The 15458-nt window shown below is 33.3% G+C and overlaps 1 protein-coding gene and 1 non-coding gene across 2 annotated transcripts in view; one reads left to right on the forward strand and one right to left on the reverse strand.

Moving 5' to 3' along the window:
• LOC126975575 (dystrophin, isoforms A/C/F/G/H) overlaps nt 1-15458 on the forward strand; it is a 657038-nt gene that overhangs the window by 424931 nt on the left and 216649 nt on the right. The window lies entirely within an intron of this gene.
• Nucleotides 5765-5838, reverse strand: Trnas-aga (transfer RNA serine (anticodon AGA)). The gene has a single exon. It is a non-coding gene; the product is annotated as a tRNA-Ser (tRNA).

Consider the following 15458-nt stretch of genomic DNA (forward strand, 5'->3'; position numbering starts at 1 on the left):
TTAATTTGAAAGTAAATTTCAGACACAACAAAGATGGGCTTCAAAACAAATGCCGTAACAGCTTGAATTCTCATGTTGTGATTTTTTCCAACGAGACTCACGTAGTGGTCACCTACAAACGGCACCGAAAATTCAAGTTCCACTAGGGGAATTCACAAGCAAGGCCCTTTCATTTGTGTGGTTTATTGCTCCACTCGAATACTTTAATGATCATATCTGGGCAATATTTTTTTTTGGGGTAACTTCATTTCGCAGATCTATTGTGCCCCCTGCATGTGGAGTACAAGGCATGCTAGGTTGGGGTCCTCTACGTTGAGTGTAAGGTTTTTAAGGCAACCCACTGTCACGGTAGGAACTAAGTCAGAACCCATTCGAAAATATATGCCTCAGATCAGAGAAGAATTAGTGCAGAAACTCAGCGGGCCTTTTAAAGACAAAATTGAGTTAACTCGTTCTTAGATGATAGAAATGAAAGGCTTTCAACTTTTCCACCCTTTCTCAAAGCCGCGAGGCCATTATCGCTTCTTTATCTATTTATTATTACTGGACCCCTATAAGGTAAACCCCGCGTGATAATTAATACTGACAACCTAATAATACGTTTCTCTTTGTAAACTGTTTTCGTAAAATGTGTTTATATTATCTGTTACATCAAAATATTGTTGATGGGGGTGGCAATACTGACAGCAAATAATTATTAATTTCTTGTTATTTATTGTTTTGCCCGCAGCTATATATTATATTATAAGTGCATGGTTTATAAACTATGACCGTTATATTCTTAGCTAACTACATATTACAAACTGCAGCGCATACCAGTGGGAGGCTCCTTTGCACTGGAATCCGGCTAGATTATGGGTACCACAACAGCGCCTATTTCTGCCGTGAAGCAGTAATGTGTTAACATTACTGTGTTGCGGTCTTAAGGGCGCCGTGGCTTGTGAAATTGCTGGGCAATTGAGACTTAATATCTTAATATGTGTCAAGGTGACGATCGCAATTGTAGTGCCGCTCATAATGTTTGGGTTTTGCAAGAATCCTGAGCGGCACTGCATTGTGGGTTGGGCGTATCAATTATCATCAGCTGAACGTCCTGCTCGTCTCGTCCTTTATTTTCATAAAAAAAAATACCGTGTTAGTAGTCTTTTCATTCATTTAAAACATTATCTCTTTTGTTCTAATACTTATTGATTATGGTGAGTTAAGTTGCACCGTTAGTCTTCCTTTTGAGTTTATTATCAATCGCAGTTATAAATATGTTGTTTAGTTAGTTTCAATAATTATAACTACTACGATGGAATAATAGCCTAGTACACTGAACTGCTTCAGCTCAGTTCAGCGCGTGTATCTCAGTTACTTCTTCTTCGGCATCTATCACAAGGAATGTTTTAAGGAGCTATTTGACATATTCACACTTTGGAGTGACATCCTTCTATACGTTTTTACGGTTACCTCCAAGAACAGACATGTCGTCATAACTACCTTAGAGACCAGCAATACTTCTGTGATCTTTCGATGTGTCACTACCGCCCGTGGTGCTCTCCATCATTTATTATCAGGTTACCAGAAGGTTTACTGGTTTGTTTAGATGATAAGATTATTTGTTGGCGTCTGTCGTTACAGAAAGAGCATTATTACAAGGCGAAAAACTAAAATTGAATGCCTTTTATGCCTTGTAACTAAACATTTTGTGTATAATTAATATTTTTAAAAAAGTAGCCACAATAGCCAAAGTATAAATCGCGCAGTTAGTGATATCTCTACGAAGGCTCATTAAGAGAAGGTGTAGTAAAAATATCTAAACACTAACAATGCAATAACCTTAAAAGCGATTGTACATAAAATGTGAAATTATCTCCCATCTGTACAGTCATGTACAAAATTAATGTAATCCAAACAACAATAATATATAAAGTTTCGATAATTTTGTTGCATGCAACGGAATGTATGTGGGCGGCAGACCACAACGGCTCCCAGCTCAAACAAAGAACAATTTCAATTGCCAACGAAAAATGCTAGGAAACAATTTATATCGAACTAAGGTAATTTATATACTTAGCGGTAGCGTAAGCGCCATTTTGTTTTCCAATTGATATGTCATTATTGAATGCTTAACGATTATTGGTTTGTCAAACGTTTTGTCAATCAAATTCATGCGTAGACCACCGTAGAACTGTAATATCATAAAAACATCAATCAGATATAATATAATCGTTGCAATCAGTTTACAAATTGTAAATGTCTTATAAGAAAATTACTATTAAATATGTTTTTGATCTTTATTTTTTTTTATTGTGAACTACTGTTTTTTAACAAAGAGAAAAAGGATTTCGAAAAATCTTTATTGTGATATTTCGGCCATGTAAATACGGTCGTGGGTTGTATTAAATTATATTTACGATAAATTTTACAACCAGAAGTTGCTTGAATAAGGAGTTGCTCGATCTTCGTTGGAAACATATTATATAACATGTTTATCAGTCTGTGAGTACTATTACAAGTACCACTTTTCACACATTATCCTAACTAGGTATTATAAACACCTTAATTACCAGCAATTGAGGATGTTCGAAAAACAAATAAATTAAGATAAACTTTAACAACATATTATATAATCATTGGCCTTGATACAGTTTTAAGGCAACTTTAAGATAATGTTATCGTTAAATTTGTTCTTTCATGAAACTATATTATTTTAAGAATTTGAATCAGATACAAGGCTGCTAGTATACAGAATAAGAATACCTCATTTCTAATAGGATTATATATAGATGCTATTGCTATTATCATTGTTACTTTATTAAAATTATAAGTACTTACCTATATACGTATTCAATATTAGATTAAAGTAAAACCATAGGTAAGGCTACTTTTACTCTACTTCGGAAAAGTTGAAAATAATTTGGTCTTAATATATAGAAGTATGTTAATGAATTGAAACTGAAATTCAAATATTTTTATTCAAAATAGGTTGTGACATCACTTATTGAAAGTCAAAAACTACCACCCATTCCAAAATGAATGCCTCAGTCCTGAGAAGAACGGGCGCAACAAACTCAGCGGGCTTTTTTTTTCATCGAAAAAATATGTTTACAAAGTAATATTGTACAATTAAACTTATTATTTAATAGCCTGAGGGCGGTCACTCCACTCCCAATCTTTGGTATCATTAAGAAAGTCATTTTTTAACAATTCTTTTGAAAAACGTAATACTTTTGTTTTGAACATTTTCTGGGTTCTTGTTGTAAAAGCATATACATCGCCCCACAAAAGACTTACTAACTCGACTAAGCCGAGTAGTAGGTATTATATAATATTTAATGTCAAGATATATAATGTTTTTACGAAGGCAGAAGTTACTAAATAGGTATTATTTACCAAGGTTCTTACGCTTTACATATTATATTACTTTATGTATTTATTTTATTATTTTTGTCATTGTTCAACTTGCAGACTCATATTTAAATTTTTAATAGATATATACTTACAATATATACTTGTAATCAAAAATAACATATTGAGATTCGTGAAAGTAAATTTAAATCGGAAATACATATGATACATACTTCTCGAAACCTCATGAAATTTATGGTCTTACAAAGTGTCAGGAATCAATCAAACTTGTTGTTTTATGCTTTTCAATAAGTTCCCGTGATATTACCGTTCTGTAAAAACCACTTACCTACTCTATGCTCCGTTAATATTACGCAACTGTGGAACGGAACGCACGGACGGACAAGCCAACCGTTAGTCAATGTGCTCGCTCGCATCGAAACACCGCGCGCAATTAATAATAAATTAAATAATAACTTTTTGTCGTACTTGTACTTTTTGACAGAACTTTGCGCGCGAATTCCGAATTTAAATAAAAATGGCGATAGTGTTGTGAATGTGTGTGGTGATTCTTTTTTAATTCAGAGATGTGTCAATGGATTGTGGGTGTGCGTAAGCGCATTCGGCCCATTCATAAAGTCGTGATAGGTATGTTTGTTTTGTTATCGATCAAGGCTTCTGCGCGTAGATATTGAAATGGCGTCATTTTCTAGTTAAAGGTTTGCAAGGCCGTTCCGTTTATAGTGTTATATCTTTTATACTGCTCATTATCTGATTTTTATTTTGGCTTTCAATTATTAGTTTTTACACCTAATTTAATCGCATTTTAATATAAAATAACCAAACCGAGTTCTGCGGGGTCTGTAATACAATATATAATATATTTTGTTATTAACTCGTATTTTATAGTTCAGTGTCGCATCTATGTGCTATGTTTAATTACAGTGTTGATAAAGTTTGATATTCTGATGATCAAATCTTCAAAAAAACTATGCGGTTGTTTATAATATATTATTAATACATATTATAATTACGACTTTACTTTCATATCTCATTTTTTGGGAACTTCAAATCAAAGTAGAAAGCGTACAAAATTTCGTTAATTTTAAGTGAAAATACAAGATAGTCTTTAAATGATATTTAAAGCTTTACTCGAACATTTTTAAATTGTAGTTCTAAATTTAAACGTTTCGTATCTATGCGGAAAAGTAAATGACCCGGAACAAGACCATAGAATAAATTTCAACCAAAGAGTTGGTATTTTTACTAATCTTGGACAATTGACAGATTAGTTTTTTCTGATTGTCATACGAATGTCAAGGTTGTTTTTCTTTCCTTTGAAACCTTTTGTAGACTAGATACTTATTTAAAATTGCCAGAGAAATATTATTTTATGTTGCTTTATATTGGGCTACAATTGAAACTACTATTTAGTTGAGATAATTAGTCTTTTCATGGGTGGTATTTATTATGTATAATATGCGTTTACAACGATATATTCCCAGAAAGTTTACAAAACGAATGTATTCCGAAATAAAAAAAATATAGTTTGTGTAGATATTTAAAAAAATAATGACTTTTGCAGTGACAAATACACCTTGGGATTTGTGCGACAACTCCCAGGCTAGATTATAAGTTATTTTATTGTGACGAAATTTAATTAAAAAAAGAGGTCTTCTCACGTCTGAGATACCTATATACTTATTGACGTCATGCTTTGATTACATAATATATTTTCCTTATTTCAGAATCTCGTTTAAAATAAGTGGGGTTTACATTAAATTCAATAAAAAAAAATTGTCATTCATATGTGTCATTTCCGTGACCTAGGTGCATGAATAAAGTGGTTTTGATTTGACACCCATCCATGATGACGAATGCTAACTCATATACTATAAAGTGTCTCGATCTTTCGATGAAATGCTGCAGTGAAAAGTTTTATAGGCGCGCTGAGCATTTCATTTTGTGTATTAAATGAGACTGATCTGTCACGCTCAGCTATGTTAGGCTCGTTTGGGTACCTTGAATCGACGAAGACATACTCGACGATATTTGTACTTCGTGATATGAATCCTGAACTGCTGGAGATTTTGCTTATTTTTCGTGTGGTATTTATTTATTTATAAATTAAGATTCACCAGTGGTAATAACAATATTAATCCAATTATTATGCTTTTCTACAAAGTTATTATTGCTAAATGCAACCTTTTAAGATGTATACCACACTCACAGTTCCTAAAAACTTTAACATTGCGACTTACAAATCCCAGCATTTTAGAGGCTCTGCTCATAATAGAGTCATGTGCGGTATAAATGTAAGTTTACTGTCAAATATCACACTCAAATTCTTAATAGTATAGTTCAGTACTGAGAGGCGTATTATCTCAATAGTAAGTATTTTCACAAATAAAATTTGAAAAACAAAATTTTATGAACGATGCGGCACTCGAACCCACGACCTCTGGCGTTCTGTGCCAGTGCTCTAACCAACTGAGCCAACCGTTCGAGTGACGTATCGCCATAAAATCTTGTATGCTTTGTTCAACTCTAAGGTTGTGACTTCATCTACAGGATCAGCTTTATACCTGCTCAACCCTAATTGTTTAGTAATTATTTTGTTTTAAAATAAGTATTGCATTTTGTAAAAGTTATATTAAATCATTTATTTTTATTCAGTATCATACCATTAAGGTTGACTACCTACAAGCTATTCAGCTCTGCCTGCAAAATGCTAAAATCATCGGGACTATTTATGATCTTGAGAATGTTAAGATCATCAGCAAACATAACTGGTGTGGAATATTTCAGACAGTATGGAAGGGCGTTTATTAATATATTAAATAGGAGGGGACCCAATTGCGATCCTTGGGGTACTCCTGATTTAATTTTGTACTTTAAAGATTCAAAAATATTACAAACTACGTAGAAACATCTGTACTGTAAGGTATGAATTCAACAAAACTTAAGTTGTAACCAGCAATGCCATGTACGGATAGCTTCAAGAGTAAAATGGGAATTGGTTTTAAATTGAATGCTTTACTTAAATCTGTGTAGATAAAATCTACACTTTTCCTCTTGTTAACTGAAAAATTAATCAAGTTTGTGCAATTCGACCTACCGGTTAAAAGGCCTTGCTTGTAAACACTAAAGGTGTGGTTTAATTTGCTATAAAGTTTTAAATAAATTAAGGCATCAAATATTTTACCAAGCAAAGAAAGTATGGAAAGTAGTCTGTAGTTCTTAGAACTTTTAGTCACTAATTTTGAATACTGGTTGTAATTTTCCACTTTCTAGAAATTGTTCCCGTTTTTAATGAGTTATTAAACATTAATTGTAGTGTAATTATTGTATTAAGCACTCATCGTTTTTTTTATGTATAGTTGGAATACGCTTTTACAATTTAATTATCATCATTCGAATGACAATAATAATTATTTATTGCAATTGTAATCATGCCATAAATTATTCGAATACATTTTCATAAATTAATAGGCATTAGAAAGTAATTTATACACAATTGAAATTTACGGAAATGTGAAAATTATTTGTGCTATTTGGTACAGTTTTATGCAAAATAGAATTTACTTGGATTTTGTTGTACTCTTTTTATGAATATGTGTAGACACTTTGTATGACAGTTGAATATTTCTTGTCTTTCTTACCAGAGCATGTGGGTTCTACTTTTATTCTACGGCCTCTAGTGTTGCTTTATGAAATGGGCAGAAGTTTTCACTTACATCCACTTAACTCCAGAGTTGGAGGTAACGAAGGTATTCAGCGACAGGAATCAGGTTATTATTGAATGAGGATGTAAATTGAAAAATTTAAGTTATTATCACCTGTTTCCTGAATCAAACCATTTTTTTTATATTATATATAAAAAAAATAGTTTGGGAGCTACCGCTCTTTTATGTTGGGAACATGTGAGTGATGAGACAACCGTCCATAGACATCCGCAGCACTTGGATAGTAATTATCCTGGTGATCCAGCATAACATAAGGCCAAAGATACGTAAAATGTTGTATTGTCATTTGACATTGACACGTGTGCAAATGTTCAAGAAAATACAAACGTTTTGAATATAGTGGAAATTGTGTTAAATAAAACTATTGTGAACCCAACAATGGTAACTATATAATGAATTACAAAATTTAAATATTAAATAGAGTTAGATAACGAATAATTATGCTTAATATACTAGGTCGGAGGCGTCTTCATTTAGCAACACTATAATTCGGTACCATACAGAGCAAATCATCTTATTATTTTTATAATAAAATCGAATGGTTTGGACAACGCAGCCTAAGAAATTTGCAGTGTTATGCATTATTTTGCAGCGTTCAGGTGAAGTGTTCGATACACTGCTACCTAGTGCTGGAAAAAATTTACCACCACCAATCATAATGAAAATGAAAATTATGAAAAAAATTCGATATAAATATAATGGGAACAATATTTTAGATTATTTATATAATTAAGTGTATATTGCATCTAAATACAGTATCCATTCCTATTTATAATATACTAGTTGACCCGACAGACGTTCTGTTCATTAAAAAAAACTTTCGCAAAATCCGTTATAAGTTGACCTCTACTCGGCGAAAGGAATATTCCTTCTCAATTTCAAGTCTCTACGTCTTATGGTTCCAGAGATGTCGTGATGAGTCAATATATAGGTGGAAATCTCTTATATTGTATATTAGAGATTATTTACTATAAATTACTTATTTATTCTTAATATGATTGACATTAATAATTATATTTTACACCTATGTATTACATTTCTTCACCTATATATTACATATCTTTTGCATTTAGTTTTATTACAATTGGGTGCAACTGTCTATTCCAACGGCCTTACAAATAAACTTGTTGTAAAGTTATACCTGAGTACAAACCAAGAATATACAAAATATTTACAAATTTTGCTTATTATTGGTTTGTTTGGACGTACAACGATTCCCGCGTTTATTTGCAAGGCTGCTTGACATTCGAAAAACTTTAGAATCATCATTGTATTGACAGGGTTGTCAGCGCTGTAGTCAATATTTTGCATATTCTTGGATTGTACTCGGGTATAACTTTATAACAAGTTTATTTGTAAGGTCGCAAATGTCACGAGGGGCCGTTGAGAACCAGTGGTGTGTTAGTGTCCCAAGCATTAACTGAGTCAGCTTCTTCAGAACTGTATCACGCGCCGCATCGTGTTTTCACTTATTTTCAATTCTTAGTTTCAATAATATTGTGCTGTTTTATTAACTTATACACTTTTCCTTTTCTGTTGTTAATTTAGTATTTTAAGATTTTATTTCTGTTGATGAAATTAATGAGAGGCTAATTAAGTTATTTCTATTCTATTTTATACCTATTCTAACGTCTGTTTCTATTTTATAATCTAAACGGAATAGTACAGTTCAAAATTAAGTCATTTAAAATCTAAGATTATTCCTTTATTAAAGTTTATTTGAATAAAACACGTGTGAATCTTTAATCATCAAGAATCAGGTACATATTATGTAATGCCACTAAAAATATGAGATACAATTATTTTAAGGCTTAAGTGAGCAATCATACTTAACATAACTTACCTAATAACTTAGCGCTGTGCGTGGTCTATTAACGCATTGAATTCTTACTTAATTGTACTATTTAACATTTAATTACTAAGTTTCACTTTATGATACTTACGGCTACGATCTCAATATTGTTTTCTAATGATAATAAATCTATAAAGATTGATGATTTTTAAGTTTTTTTTTATTTCAATTATTTATTATATTAAGTGCGCAAGAAGACCCAAAATGATGTTATAGGTGATGATCTAGCATCCGTGAACCGAACACAATTATTTGATGACTGGCATAAAAAAAACTCTGAAAAATCATCAATGTTTATAGAATTATTATCATTAGATATATTATATCACCCTATATAGAGCTAGTATATTCTAGAATAACGACCTGACAGGCTAATGATGTGTGACCAATTTTGATTTGTCAAAATACTTCTCAATTTTTATACTAATTTCAAGTAGGTACTCAGAGGTTCCCGAATCAAGGTCCTAATAAATAAACACAAATTAACGGCAGAGCCAATGAATAAATAATTATAAATTTTATCTAAAATGTCCAGTGTAGCGCGGATTACAATTTGTGCCTTAATTCATATTTCCTACAGACATCGACTCATAAATGCCCAATAAAGGGAAGAAAATTAAAAGAAAATTGACACTCTCAACAACATTATTTTTTTAAAAGAGGGGGCAAACGGGCAAGTCTTCGTGATCATCATCATCAGCCGGAAGAACGTCCACTGCTGGACAAAGTCTTCCCCCAAAGATTTCGGCGATCTTGACCAGATCGTCGACCAATGAGCGCTGAGTACCCCGAGCTTGCTCACCTCAGTTGGTTAACTGAATTGATTACATTTCGAATAGGTATTGGAAGACCACTGTGATATAAGGGCAATGTCTCCAGTGCATCATGTGGTAATAGTACATTTGTCTTCTTTTGAAATAAATAAGGGTTCCGTACATAATATTTAAAATCAGTTCCAATGTTCAAATTGCCTTGTCGATTTGTCAATTAATTTCATCTTGAAAATATTCCACTAGAACAGTAATTATAATTTTTCACCCTTTTAGAAAAATCATCTTTTTTCATTTATTAACTCGACAGTACTGATGCGGCCCTAATTGTGGAATACACATACGCAACTGTCGTATTTTTAATGAAAGCGGGAACGACTGCTATAGAGTAGTTATAGAACAGAGAAAGGGTATGATAAACGATTGTTTACGCGCTAAATGAAGGCCATTGTTCATATAATGAGTATCAGTGGGCTATGGCGGTTAGTGGGTCAGTCGTTGAGAAGTTATTAGTTAAACTGCGCCAATTAGCGACGCTGTGAAATTATTGTTCGGAGCTCATCAAAAAGTATACGTTGCGAGGTGATGTGGCGTGAAACGAAACGTGATTTTGACACCTGTTGTCAAGTGTAGCAACGAGAGATTAGATAAAATAAAAGTTCATTCAGAAGAAGTTGAAGTAGATTCAGCTAACCTCTTCGCCTTAGGTAATTTACAGGTTTATATAGAGCCTTTTGCTGTTAGGCAACTTATGAAAACAGGCCAGGTTTATGACTTTAGTGTGCATGACAGCTACGTCTTACAGTGGCGAGACGTCAGTCACTTTGTTTTAGTGTTTTGCTGATAATAGAGGCTAACAGTTCGCCGCTGCTTTTTTCGACGTTTTCACAACTGTCACTATCTATCTAGACGTATAAATTATCTAAGCTCTATGCATTCAATTTGTTGTATTGATCTTCGCAATTTGTTTGCTGACATCATTCTAATTTGTTGCTAATACCAATTTTATAATTTTAGTACTAAGTGATACGCCCTGCCCAGTACAATGTAGTGCTGCTCAGGATTCTAGAAAAACCCAAAAATTACGAGCTTTACTGCAATTGCGCTCGTCACCTTGATACATAAGCTGCTAAGTCGAATGTCTCATTAGTCCTGTAATTTCACTAGTTACGGTGTCCTACAAACCAACCCTGTGCCTGCCTACTGCAGAAAAAGGCGTCTGATTCAAGTCGGTATTCCGTGCAAGGAAACACAGTTTTTATATTTTAAAGTTTTAATCGTCTAATCTTCAATAGCCGAAACAAAAAAGTGTTGAAAATGTCAGAAATTGATTTTGATTTACACTTCTACAGTTCCACTTAATAGATGCTTGATCTGTTGTAAATTATGAATAAAATATAATAACTCCTCTTTTTAAGTCGGTAAAAACGTGACGTTGCATACCTACATCTACAGCTTTCTTCTGAAAGTCCATGTTAAACAACTTTTTACTTTTGTGTGCCGTGTACTGAATAACTTAACCCTTTTTATGTACCGTGGTACCGACAAAAACACTTAAATTTGCCCATTTGTGTAATAATCAGCCAATTAAAGTAACTGGGACGGGTTCCTTACATCAAGAATGATTGGAGGTGCATCCGATTGACATTCTTAATAAGATCCTGTTTTCATTGTACGTCGTTGTATAAAGATTTTGATATTTTATGAGCCCCGTAGTCCATAAATGGAGATAGTTTGCTAGGTGGTCTTATTCAGTTCTGGCTACGTAAACTTGATTTTACAAATTATGTAATACAGCAATGTTTTTAAAATATAAAAGTAACTAGTTACCGCAGTACCAACTAATAATAATACAAAACAAGTTACAAATTGTAAATCTTCTAATCCTAAAAAGTATATTATGAAGTACAGTGTTATATCAAACGCCTCGCAATTGGCTGTTTTTTTCACAAAATATTGTAGAAATATGTAAAGGTATAATAAGTTAAGGATAGTTTTAGGTAAATTCTATCACTTAAGTTTTAAAGTTCCCTTAGCTACATTAAAATGTTTGTATTATACATTGGTAGATTCAATTATGAGCTATGCTCTTGATAGTTATGGTCTTACATTTAAAACATATATTGATAAAATCGAAGCATTGCAAATAAGGTTTTTAAAATTACTTGTTAACAAAAAAACAAAAGCTAAATGTAAAGGCAATTACTCAAAGTTATTTAAAATTTGTAACATACTCCCAATAAGTAAAAAGCACAAATACCTTTTAGCCTTAAATAACCATGACTCTCAAGATCATAGCCCATCCTTAATTAGTCATAATCATGGCACCCGTTCGATGACATCAGGCAAACTTGAAGTACCTAGAGTAAACAATTACTTTGGCGATAGAACTTTAAAGAAAAGAATACCATATCTGCTTAATAGTTTGCCAGACGACATCTGACGGGAACCAAACAAAATTAAATTAAAAAAACTATTAAATCAATATTTATTGTTGCAGTAACATTTGTAAAATAGGCTTTAAGATTTATTTTATGAGACTCGCTCGATCCTGTAGACAAACTGTGTGAACAGTTTTACAGGACTTTGTATTATTTTAAGAAGAAACTGTATATTTATAAATAAATAAATAAAAAAGTATTATTGTGTCACGGTATGAGGGGAACTGTAACTAGCGATACTAATAATGACTGACCTAATGAGACTCAACATCTTATGTCTCAAAGTAACAGTAACAATTAATTTAATGTAAATGTCTTAATCGACCAATCACATTCTCCCAGAAACAGTGAGATTTTTTAGCATCAGACCCAAGCGGAAGAAACCGTACAAGTCTCCATTTTGACCAAAACTAAGAATATAAACAATTCCTTCCGTTCGTTTCCGGTAATTAATACCTATATGTAGTTAACAGGTCATACGGACTAGCACGCTCAAAGCCAAATCTCAGATCCAATTAATAGTTCCCATTTGTAATTATATCCGAAGCTCGTTGGCAATTATAATCAAGTTCAAGAGTACGTCGAGAGACAAGAACGCGGTAATGCTTCGCAACTATTTATGCAATAGGGCTGTCACCTACCAATAAATAATAAATATTATTTATTGGTGGGATGCGATGTTATGATAGTTTTAAAAAAGTTTTAAGCTTAATCTGCTACTATACAATGAAATTTAAAGTTAAATGCTTGCCTCATTTATGGAATGAAAGCCCTCTCGCTTAGTTTTCCATAATATATTTGTTATGCGTATATTTTCCTGGATATGGCTATTTTATTAATACTGTGTTTAATTTTTAATGTTAATATTAGATAGTCTTAGTCTTATTAGTCTTCAAAACCACCATCATGAATTTGTTTTTAGGCGAATTAAAATATTGCAACTAGTTTCTTTTTATCTGACTTCTTTACTTATTTATTATTAAGCCAGAATAAGCCGTGAAGTAAAACTTCATCATCATTATCATCATCATCAGCCGGAAGACGTCCACTGCTGGGCAAAGGTCTCCCCCAAAGATTTCCATAACGATCGGTCCTGCGCTGCCCTCATCCAACGCAACGATCTTAACCAGATCGTCGCGGTCGGTCCATCTTGTTATCTTGTCATTGAATAAAAATTAATATCCACAAAGTCAGCTAACAAATAAAATGTAGTCTACAATTTCGTTTCAAAACTCCTGCATCTTTTTCTGTTCATAATAATGTAATTGAATTTGATTACTTTAATGATAATAGTTCTAATTATGAATGGATATGGATTTGCCAACACAGAAATTTTATTTTGTTTGATCTTCCAACCCTAGTTGCCGTCTTCGGACGGCGCGTGCAAAAACCAAACAATCGAGGTCGTTGCACGAGACAACTTAGCAACAAATACTACAGATATCTAAGCAAAACACAATCCAATGCCTATGTAACAACTTTGCTTACTATTTTAATTTTTTTTTCACTAATTGTTATGCTTTGTCTAGGGTAAGCCATAGAATATAGTGAGACGAACTAGGATCGGTACTGTCTATACGGCCGTAACTACTGGGTCCATTACCCTATGTTAATCCAGGTTAAATTTGGCGTTACCCCTTGCTCAATTTTTATGAAATGATAGCACTTCCTGTAATATATGAGTTATACACCTATACATATATATTACTCGTACACCTTCCTTAAAGGCCGGCAACGCTCTTGTGATTCCTCTGGTGTTGCAAGAGAATGTGGGCTGCGGTGATCACTTAACACCAGGTGACCCGTACGCTCGTTTGTCCTCCTATTCCATAAAAAAAATATCTCGAATATGGATGTTAGTTACCGAGTCATGGATGTTTATATGTATTCATATCGTTGTCTTGTAACCCATAGTACAGCCTATGCCTAGTTTGGGGCAAGATAAATTGTATAAAAGTGTCTCAATATTATTATTATCATCTTCTTACAAATTCAATTTGTTATTAGATATTGCTCTAAAATACTCCCTTGCCACTAAAACATCGCTTGTCAAATCTATAGTTGAAATTCTATTATCTTACTTTACCAGTGTTGTTGAATTATAAAATAGAATAATCAAATGTTTATTCTATCACGTAATTCTAAGGTTCATTTTCGGGTGGCAACCTCAAAGGTTCAGGGTTCAACCACAGTTTATAGAACAGTAACTGTCAAAGACAAGCCTCATAGACCCGTGATATTAGCAAGTCTGGCAAATTTCACCCTTAATGTGCTGTGGTAAAGTCGGTTTTTGCGTGAAAAACTACGCAGTCCGTAGTAACGAAACGTGATCATTAGTTTTGAGATTTCGGCACGCTCTTTTGAACCGGATTTTTCCGCATTCATCCGGATATATCCGGGACGCGGATGCTTTCTATACGAGCTGATTTAATGGCGAAATGAAAGCGGAAATACGGACTATTTACAAAAACTAAATTTTACAAACGAACATTTTTAGAGCTTCCTCTGTGGTAAATACTTTAGTGCTTTAAAACGTGATCCAATGTGATATTGTTCTACAGGCTTGCTATCATAGCTCACATAAATTGTCACAGTTTATTTATTCATATAACCTTATAAAGCTAAATGGAACTATTTATATTTTTTCACAAATAAACTTAGTGTTCTTATTTTGCCTAAATTTGATATTAATTTTTATTTTCGAGACGAGCAAAATACATTTACGTATTGAAGACCCCGAAGCGGGGCCCATATGTCGGGCTCGGGTGTAAAACCCCCTACCGACTAAAAACCTCCTCTGTGCTGATAGCCCTAAAGGCTTTTACAGCGAAGCCGGGCGGGGGCCTTGGAGGCCAAAAATGTAGCTCACAGGCGCTGGGCGTCTGGGAAGGAGGCTCGAACGATTTAATATATCTGTTAGTCCAATAGACTCTAGGTTTGAAGAGACTTAGCACATCGCGAGTGCGGTGATATAGATATATGTGTAACACACATAGATATGTGTGTTTGTAAATATGTGTGAATGTATGTAAGTGTGTGACTATTTATGTGTGCTATTATAGGCGCGTGATTTGTTTTGATAGAAAACGATGAACTCTACGATACCAGTGGGAGGCTCCTTTGCACAGGATACCGGCTAGATGTATGGGTACCACAACGGCGCCTATTTCTGCCGTGAAGCAGTAATAAATAAATAAATAAATAAATTCTTTATTTTGCTAGAAAACATGTAACAATGGGTGTAAGTAGTTTTAATGTATCAATGTTATCGGCCATTTCTGGCATGCAAAATTACTATTAACAAAATTCTAGTTAT

This window comes from Leptidea sinapis, chromosome 36 (assembly GCF_905404315.1).
Source record: "Leptidea sinapis chromosome 36, ilLepSina1.1, whole genome shotgun sequence".
Lineage (NCBI taxonomy): Eukaryota > Metazoa > Arthropoda > Insecta > Lepidoptera > Pieridae > Leptidea > Leptidea sinapis.